We start from the raw sequence: 9,176 nt of genomic DNA on the forward strand, positions 1-9,176 counted from the left end.
TGATTTTCACTTTTCGCACCAAAGTACGTTAATCTCTAGGAGACAGAACGCGTATCCTTCCTGAGCGGTATGACGGCTGCGTGGTCCCATGGTGTTTATATTTGCGTACTATTGTTTGTACAGATGAACGTGGTACCTTCAGGCATTTGGAAATTGCTCCCAAGGATGAACCAAACTTGTGGAGGTCTACAATTGTTTTTCTGAGGTCTTGGCTGATTTCTTTTGATTTTCCCATGATGTCAAGCAAAGAGGCACTGAGTTTGAAGGTAGGCCTTGAAATGCATCCACAGGTACACCTCCAATTGACTCAAATTATGTCAATTATGTAATTTTATGGAATTTTCCAAGCTGTTTAAAGGCACAGTCAACTTAGTGTATGTAAACCTCTGACCCACTGGAATTGTGATACAATGAATTATACGTGAAATATTCTGTCTATAAACAATTGTTGGAAAAATTACTTATGTCATGCACAAACTAGATGTCCTAACCAACTTGCCAAAACTATAGTTTGTTAATAACAAGAAATGGTGGTTTCTTGTGGTTGAAAAACTAGTTTTAATGACTCCAACCTAAGTGTATGTAAACTTCTGACTGTATTTTACGTTTTGCTAATTCATAACATATAGTACAACTTGTAATTTGTTAAATGTTGTACAAAATGGGTGATGGATAGTCACAAATTAATACATACCATACAAAATGTAACATATCATACTAAATGTGTTGTCCCAGATTTACATACAGAATAATACGAAATGCGCTGAGACCATGATGCTCTGAGTTAAATTATTGCCAGCTCAGAACCCTGTACAGCATCCTCACCTCTTCCATTATACTGAGTTCCCTGATTGAACTTCTTAGTTGTGGATTCATGTTATATAAATACAGGTCCAGCAAAGCACTCATTTCCCTGATGTTGTTACTTTCAATTACAGTATTTACTGCGATGCAGCCTCTGCAGAAGTCAGGACTTTCATACTTCTTGCGCCTAGTGGAGCAGAGCAGAGGTGTTGTGAAGGAAGTTGTCAAGGAAGTGAGTTTGTGCTTATACTGGACCTCCCGCCCCCACCTACTGTCAACCAATCATGTCAATGCGGAGCTACATGGAACCCTCCGCATTGTTACAAAATTTGGCAGGCGCACGCCGTACGGTACATAGCTTAATTTGGCCTTTGCCTGCCTCTGGAGGCTCCGCAATTGCATCACACCATCCATATGACGATTCCGACCACATTTTCGGATCAAGCATACATTGTCTTTTATCCTACTCACCCAGAACACTCATAGGTCGTGCCTAAACATGACACTTACATGCAGACTTCTGCTATCGAAAGCGCATACAGTGGGCAACTTAATCAGCAGTCCTCCCACAAGTCTACAGAAAACGTTTTGATTTGGGCCTGAGAGGCACCTTTTCATTATAATGTCGGTGGAAATACGTTCTTAGCGTCCCTTACAAAAATGTACCATGGTACTTTCACTTATACCATGGTATAGTCTGAATCATGGAAATGTACCATGGTTTTAGTCTTGAAGTATGATGGTACTGTCATTTACCTAAATTATACCATGGTATAGATGTGGATCACAAAAATACCATGGTTTTGACCTGTATTATACATTCTACCATGGTAAAGCACGATTATCTATATTAATTGTGTGTTGCCATAGTACAATGGCAGTATAATGTATTTCATAAATAAATGCCCGTAAGGTCAAAATAGGTTGGTTGGTATTATATTGATTAATTRATTTATAGTTTCTGATAAAGTCAGAGGCAGGCTGCAATTGTTGGTCCTAGTTTGTCCGTAACATCAGAGTTAAAGGGAAATAGTTGCTGTGAAAAGAGATAATACTTTCTGTATTAATAGTACCGTTTTTTGTTCATGTTTAGGTTCCCAGTGTTGCCAACCTGAAATGTGGGGTAATGTGAGATATATGGTAGCCTAATCTTTGGCCTAATCTTTTAATCATTTATAGTATTTTTAGTAAAGGGGTGTTGTGCTTGTTTCGGCCCGCAGAGGGAGTCGTTGCTCTATTGGTTGCTTCACACTCGATCACTCTACAGTGGCTCTCGCACTAGCCTGCCTAGTCAGTGAGACAGTTGAATGAGAGAGCTAAGCCAACTCAAAACTGAATAGAGAWGCGCCAGATGAACAAAATATTTTAAACGTTATCATCACAGTGAGCGAGTTAAAAAGCATTGGATATGAAACACCAAGTTAAACGGAGTGTAATTATATAATTGTTGTTATGTATTGATGACGTTTTGATAGTTTAATTAATTTATAAATGTCTGTTAGCATAGAAGCTAACATTGGCTAAAGTTAGCTCCAGTCAAGCTAGCTTGTCCTCATGGCGACATGACCAACGAACGTTCACACGGTGTAAACAAAGGGAAACATTGTAACTTGCTGTTTTGAGGGATATGTTGATAATTATATGATGAAAATGTATCTATGCGATATTCATACTTTTWAAAAAAAGTGTGGTATGTTGACTATTTATATAAGAGTGGCCAAGTCAGTTTAATGAGTGAGAGACAGCTAAAAACTGCACTGAAGAGGAAAAGCACCACATAAACTAACTATTTGAAATCTTCAAGGTTTCAGACTCCCTTCATTCTTCTCACCATACCCTATCCAGGTCCCAAGGTTTAAGAGGGTACACTACACTACTAGACCATGGACTTGGGACTCCCGAGTGGCGCAGTGGTCTAGTCCATGGTCTAGTAGTGTAGTGTACCCTCTTAAACCTTGGGACCTGGATAGGGTATGGTGAGAAGAATGAAGGGAGGTTTATCTGAGTGCTAGTGGGGTCACTAAAGACCCAGGTTCAATTCCAGGCTATATTACAACTGGCTGTGATTGGGAGTGCTATAGGGTGGCACACAATTGGACCAGCATCGTCCGGGTTAGGGTTTGGCCGGTGTAGGCCGTCATTGTAAATAAGAATATGTTCTTAATCTCAACTGACATGCCTAGATAAATAAAGGTTCATTATAAATAAATATGTATTGTGGTTTTTCACTATGAGCTAAAAGGGTTTAAGAGGATACTAGGCCTCTGCTTTGCCATTGCAGAGCGAGTAGTCAACGTAGTACCATAAATTACTATGCTTTTGGTCACTTTACCTGAAAAACGGTGGGACACAGACCACCATAATACATTGGAAACAACTACCATGCTTTCATGTTTAACTACATGCTGCTAGTACAAAACCAAGGTATTTCTTTCATTGTACTACCATGGTTAATTTTTGTACCATGGTAGCTAGTACAATGAAAAAAACATCATGTTTTTTTGGTCACTACCATGGCAGGAAAACACCATGGTATTTGCACCAGTACCATGGCATTTTCCTGCCATGGTAATTGTATAAACGATATAAGATCACGCCAATCATCATAATTTGATTAGCCAATCAGCAGCCTTTTTTCACGGGACTTAACATATGACCTGATCAGGCAGGGCCTCAGTCAGTCTGTAGTTTCCATTCTGACGACCAACCGTTTTTTCCCTCCTGCTTATTCTAACGTAAACTCACTCACTTTTGTATCGCCTTGGTTCATACAATTTACCTTATTTTTGCGCCCAAAAAACGTAATACTTCCAGATCAACTGTAATATCAATACCAATGTAAAGCACAATTTCTCCCGTTTCCAACTAAATTAATGACGAGACCTTCATGATGCCCATCTCTGCATAATTCAAGAAGGCAATGAGCTCCGTCGGGTCTTTTTAAAAATGGCGGGTGGGGAGCGAAGGCTATGAAGTGATCTTGAAAGGGGGAAATATGTTGTGTGAAGAAAACAGTTTTTTTCACCCGATTTGTCCAACTAATCAACTTTAAAATGTAAATAAAACGTAAAGAGTTTATGTAATGTCTCATCATATACCTGTTTGAAGTTTTGTGTTGAATTTGAAGAGGGGTTTAGGGCTGCGCTAACGTTAGCCTCACAAGTGAACTGCAGCTGTTCCGGCTTTTGAGTGTCATGATGGCTCTCAGTAATGACGTGCAAAAAAATGCAATTGGCACCCTAGTCATGAAATATTATTTTAATATTAGCAATAATTYTATTAATTTAGACAAAAATAATGAKGTTTTCTTACAAGTGTATATGGTTAAGCATGATTTTAATCTGCGAGAGAAGGGCTACCCCTGGTGGAAAGAGGCTGTACGGCACAAAATGAGTACATATAACGTACAGCATCAGAGGGGTTAGTTTTTTCATCTTTTCTCCAATACTGTTAGCCCATTACCATGTCAATCAACGCTGAATCAAAACGTAGTTTCACACCCCGGATTTTGATGCAAACACAGTCACTACAGTCCCATTCGTTTTCATTYCAGCCTCGTTTGAATGCCTCGGTTACGCACATTTGTACGGAATGGGGTGAGTTTACGTTACCTCCTTAGAAAAAAATGCCTTTCTTTCTGATGTTAATTGTGTGTGCAGCTAAATGTAAGTGCAAAAATCCTGATGTCTTGTTGTTTGGAGCTAAATACTGTCTCTTGTAAATATGTACCATTTGTGTTAAACTTGCTAGCTAGCTAGTGTACACCCCCGCTAACGTTAGCATTAGCATTGTCATCCGGAATACATTACTAGTTAGCATGCTTATTCGTGATTAGCATTTGTTTGCATTTCTCTGTGGCGCTAAGCTATTTTCGGTTGTAGATTGCTCATGCTTATTATCTTTTGTAACATGCATATATTTCTACATTTCTCTATTTTTTTATTTGTGCATCCAGCATGTGTTTGGGTCCACATAGCCTGTTTAGTTTGTTGACATTCAAATAGGTATATTTATGCATATTTTCACATACTGTGCTATAGCCTAAGTTCTTCCCTTTTCTTTACAGAACCACAATTAGTATCAGAGAGAGTAGTGTTGTGTGTGTGGATCTTCATTAAACCCTTGAACTGGAACTACAGCTTCCTCATGTTCTGAACAGACACCCTGTGGTGGTTGCTACCGGCCTAAAATCCAGAACCTACATTTTTTATCCCTTTTCATTGGTCCTTCGAATTCATAAACAACCCATATGTTTCATGGTCCTTTGAGCCGGATGCAGTAACTGCCAGATCCTAAGGATGCCAGTCATCAGAGAGGATCCTCCACAAGTTGTGGTTCGTCCCCGCCATCAGACTCGCCCCCCACATTGTCTGGTCGACTATGAGGTAAGGTACGAGTCAAGGCAGACAACACCACACACAACAACATACCACTCCAACGAGGGACCACAAGCAGAGGGCGCTGAATTAATTCCTCTCACAACAAGGTCAGCAGCAGAACCCTCACAGAACCCTCCTGTACGAGATGAGAGAGAAACCCGTTCTTCTTCCAGAACAGTCGTAATGTGCCTGAAGCTGATAGGAGAGGAAACTGAGAAGTTGACACAGGAGATACTTTAGCTCTCACTATTGATACTGGAGCCCCTCTATTGTTATTTACAGCTGCTCTTTCATTATTTGCTATTCTTATCCCTTACTTATTGGGGGGATTTTCTTAAAACTGCATTGTTGGTTAAGGGCTTGTAAGTAAGCATTTCACTGTATTTCACCTGTTGTATTCGGCGCATGTGACTGACAAGATTTAATTTGATTTGAGCTTTCGGAAGAGCTAAATTCATCCGGTTCAATGGGTCTCGTACAGTTCAAGTCACTACCCTGGCTGACTCGCAACTGTGAGGATCGAGCCTCACCTGATCGCCGATGTCAGCCCTCACCTGACCGTTACGGTCAGCCTACACATGATTGCTGTTGTCAGGTCACACCTGACTGGCGCCACAGCGACTACTCACTTTATCCTCGCCGCCACGACTACTTACCTGACCGCTGTGATCAGCCTACACCTGATCGCCAGCTCGCACCGGACTATCGCTGACGCAATTACTCACCTGGCCGTTGTTGTCAGCCCTCACCTGACCATCGCCGCTGCGACTACTCGCCTGACCATCGCCGCCGAGCCTACTCACCTGATCATTGTTGGCACTCACTTGTCCGCTACACAGACCTTCTCCACCCAGCCGGGAGCATTCCTACTGTGGACGAACTCCTACCATCCCCAACTGTGGCCCTCGACAATGTGCTGCCTGTAGCTGCAACAGAGTCCTTCAAGTTTCAGATATTGGTGGACAACCTGAAGTTGTAAGAGGCTTTGCTAATTGCTGACTCCTACAGCAACAGCATGTACCCATACAGTGACACCATGCAATCCCTCACAGAACTGTATGGCCAGCCCCAACAGCTTGCCCTCCAACACATTGCAGAATTAATGGATGGCCCCAACATCAAGAGTGGTGACACCAAGTCATTCCGAAGWTTCGTTCTGAGGGTGTGTGCCTTGCTTGGCATGTTGGATCAGCTAGGGAGTAATGGACAGACAGAAGTGAGGTGTGCCTCACACGTCTCCCACCTCTTAGCTAAGTTACCACACAACATAAGAGCCAGCTTCATGAGATGTGTGAACCCCATCAGACACCCATTCCAACCCTCCTTCACCTGGCAGAGTGGCTCGAGTACAAGGTGAGAGTGCAAGTAGATGGCACGCAATTCAGTAGCGACCAAAGCAGGGAGCACCCTAGCTCACACCGAGATCAGCATYAAGACAATTCATTCCCCAAGACCACCACCATCCTCCATGGAGGTGAGCAGAGAAAGGACAAAGCCAAAGTCTCTGCACACAACCAGTCTCGAGAGGAAAGGTCACGGAAGAAGCCAAAGAAATATTGTCCATTCTGTAACACCACACAGCATTACATGAACCAAAGAACAGAAAGAATCCTGGATCAAGACAAATGAAAGATGTTGGAAGTGTGGACGCGAACACCAAGCAGCTCAGTGTACTCTCAAGCCTAAGTGCGAGAAAAAGCATTATGAGATTCTCCACGAGGTCAACACTAGCCCGACTGCTATGAAGAATGCTAACATAAACGCTATGAAGACCTCCATCACAAAGGTGCCAGTAAAGAGGATTTGCCTGGTGAGCTCCACTGCAGAGACCTTCTATGTTGCTCAACCTTCTGTCAGCAAGGTGTTGTTGAAGATGAGTTGAGTCTTCCTGCGGAGCGGCAACAAGTCGCTTGACATGTACGCCCTGTTCGAAGACGGGTCTGAGAACACTATACTTATACACGAAGCAGCAGAGCAGCGAGTCCTCCTCGGTAATACTGAGGACTTGGCACTTCGTACGGTGCGTCAAGATATCAGATTCATCCATAGAGCTCCTGTGTCATTCTCTGTTGCCCCTGTTACTCAACAGCTCKTTTGACATCCACAGAGCCTTAACAGCTAACGAGTTGGGCCTTGCACCGCATAGCTACCCTGTTGAAGCCCTTCAGAAAAAGTATCGGCACATCAAGGCCTTCCCCTTCAACTGCTGGATCAGACACAGCCGCTACTGCGCATCAAGTCAGACTATCCCCATCTGATCACCCTGACAGAGCCAATGCATTTGGGTCCCCCTGGCAGACCTGCCGCCATCAATTCTCAGCTCGGATGGACCCTTCAAGACCGTTCCTACAGCAAAGTCTTGCTCCACAACAGTGCCTTCAAGCATTTCGCTACACCCGCAATAACATCTGCTAAATATSTGTGTGACCAACAAAATTTGATTTGATTTTGATTCATACATCCCTCGTCTCTCCATCTGCAGAGCTCTTCAGCCATGTAGAGAAGCTCTGGTGGTTGGATACGCTACCATACAGGATTCAGTAGCTCATCAGACAGTCCAGACAAGATGTAGAAGCCAATGATATACTGGAGGAGAAGACAGCCAGGGTCGAAGTGGGCAGGGTTCAAAGGTACGTCACTCCCCTCTTGTGGAAGAAGAACATTGCTCTTTTGGAAGCTTCGAAGAGAGTGAGTGAGAGGCAGATAAGCGTCTTTCCAAGGATCCAGAGGAAGCAGCAGTGTACAGCGCAGAGGTTCACAAGTTGGTGGAGTCCGGCCACAACAAGAAGGTACCCCCAGTAGCAGCCGAAGATTACCAAGGTTGGTACATTCCCCATCATATGGTCCATCACAATGGGAAAAACAGAGTCGTCCTCAACTGTTTTTAGTGGAAATTCTAATCAATAATGAGGAGAGACAAGGTCAATCACCAATCAGGATATTACTTTATTCAAACCTTATTAATAAGGGAGCATAGAGTATTTGCTTCTACAATAATGAGGCTGGTCGACTCAACACTCCCAAGGAAGTGCAACTGCCAACACCAGAGTCTGAAGGGATACATTCTAATAACAAGAGTTCAACAGTTGAATCACATAAGCATGTTATGCAGATAAGACATCTTTATTATCTATGTTACCGAGCTAATTCTGATTCTTCCTCCACATTCCCCTCTCAAGGGACTCCGTCCCTTCCAGAGACATCAGAACAGTAACATGGTATCTTACTAACATTTGTTGCAGAATATATGAATAAAAAAATAGAGAATCAAAACCCTTCAATGTCGTGTATCACATTTCCATGTAAGCTTTCTCCGTTGGAAAACTGAGTTTACAACCTTTATTCRTCAAGACATACTTGCACATGTTTAATCATACAGAATAATACATTGTTGAGGAAAATACAGAAATTAGAAATGCTCCCTGCCACAGGAGAACCAGTGTCTAAACACTGGCCTCATCACAACAGATAGGACAGTCATCCCTCTGACAGCGGGCACAGTGATACGGATCAACATGGTGGAAATGCCCATCAGTTCCCCTGGCCCACCCCTTCCCACACCAATGACAGAGACCCCCCRTGGGCACTTTGTACACACAGTGTGGAACATGAGCTCCACATCTGGGTTCCCATGGTCAGGATTGGGGTCCCCACCGTCAGAGATGTAGTCAGGAATAGAGAATAGGTCAGGGAAATCATTCATATACTGTGAACCCTCTATCTGCACTGGCCAATGAGGATACTTCACTAGGTTCACCTGATTGTTGTCCATCAATCTCAGATTCTTCATCTACACCTTCTTCATTTGCAAGTAAGTAGTAAGAACAACATCAACCACTTTACTACACAATTTCTTCACACAAGTGATAATCAGCAACTGAGCAATCAGCAAATTAAACCATAGATGAGCCAGTGGAAGACGGTCGCTCCCCAAGCACCAAACAATGACTGAACCCACCCAAATGGATTCCAGTCGTTGTCAGGCTGGTGTTC

This window comes from Salvelinus sp. IW2-2015, linkage group LG15 (genome assembly GCF_002910315.2).
Source record: "Salvelinus sp. IW2-2015 linkage group LG15, ASM291031v2, whole genome shotgun sequence".
NCBI classification, from domain to species: Eukaryota; Metazoa; Chordata; class Actinopteri; order Salmoniformes; family Salmonidae; genus Salvelinus; species Salvelinus sp. IW2-2015.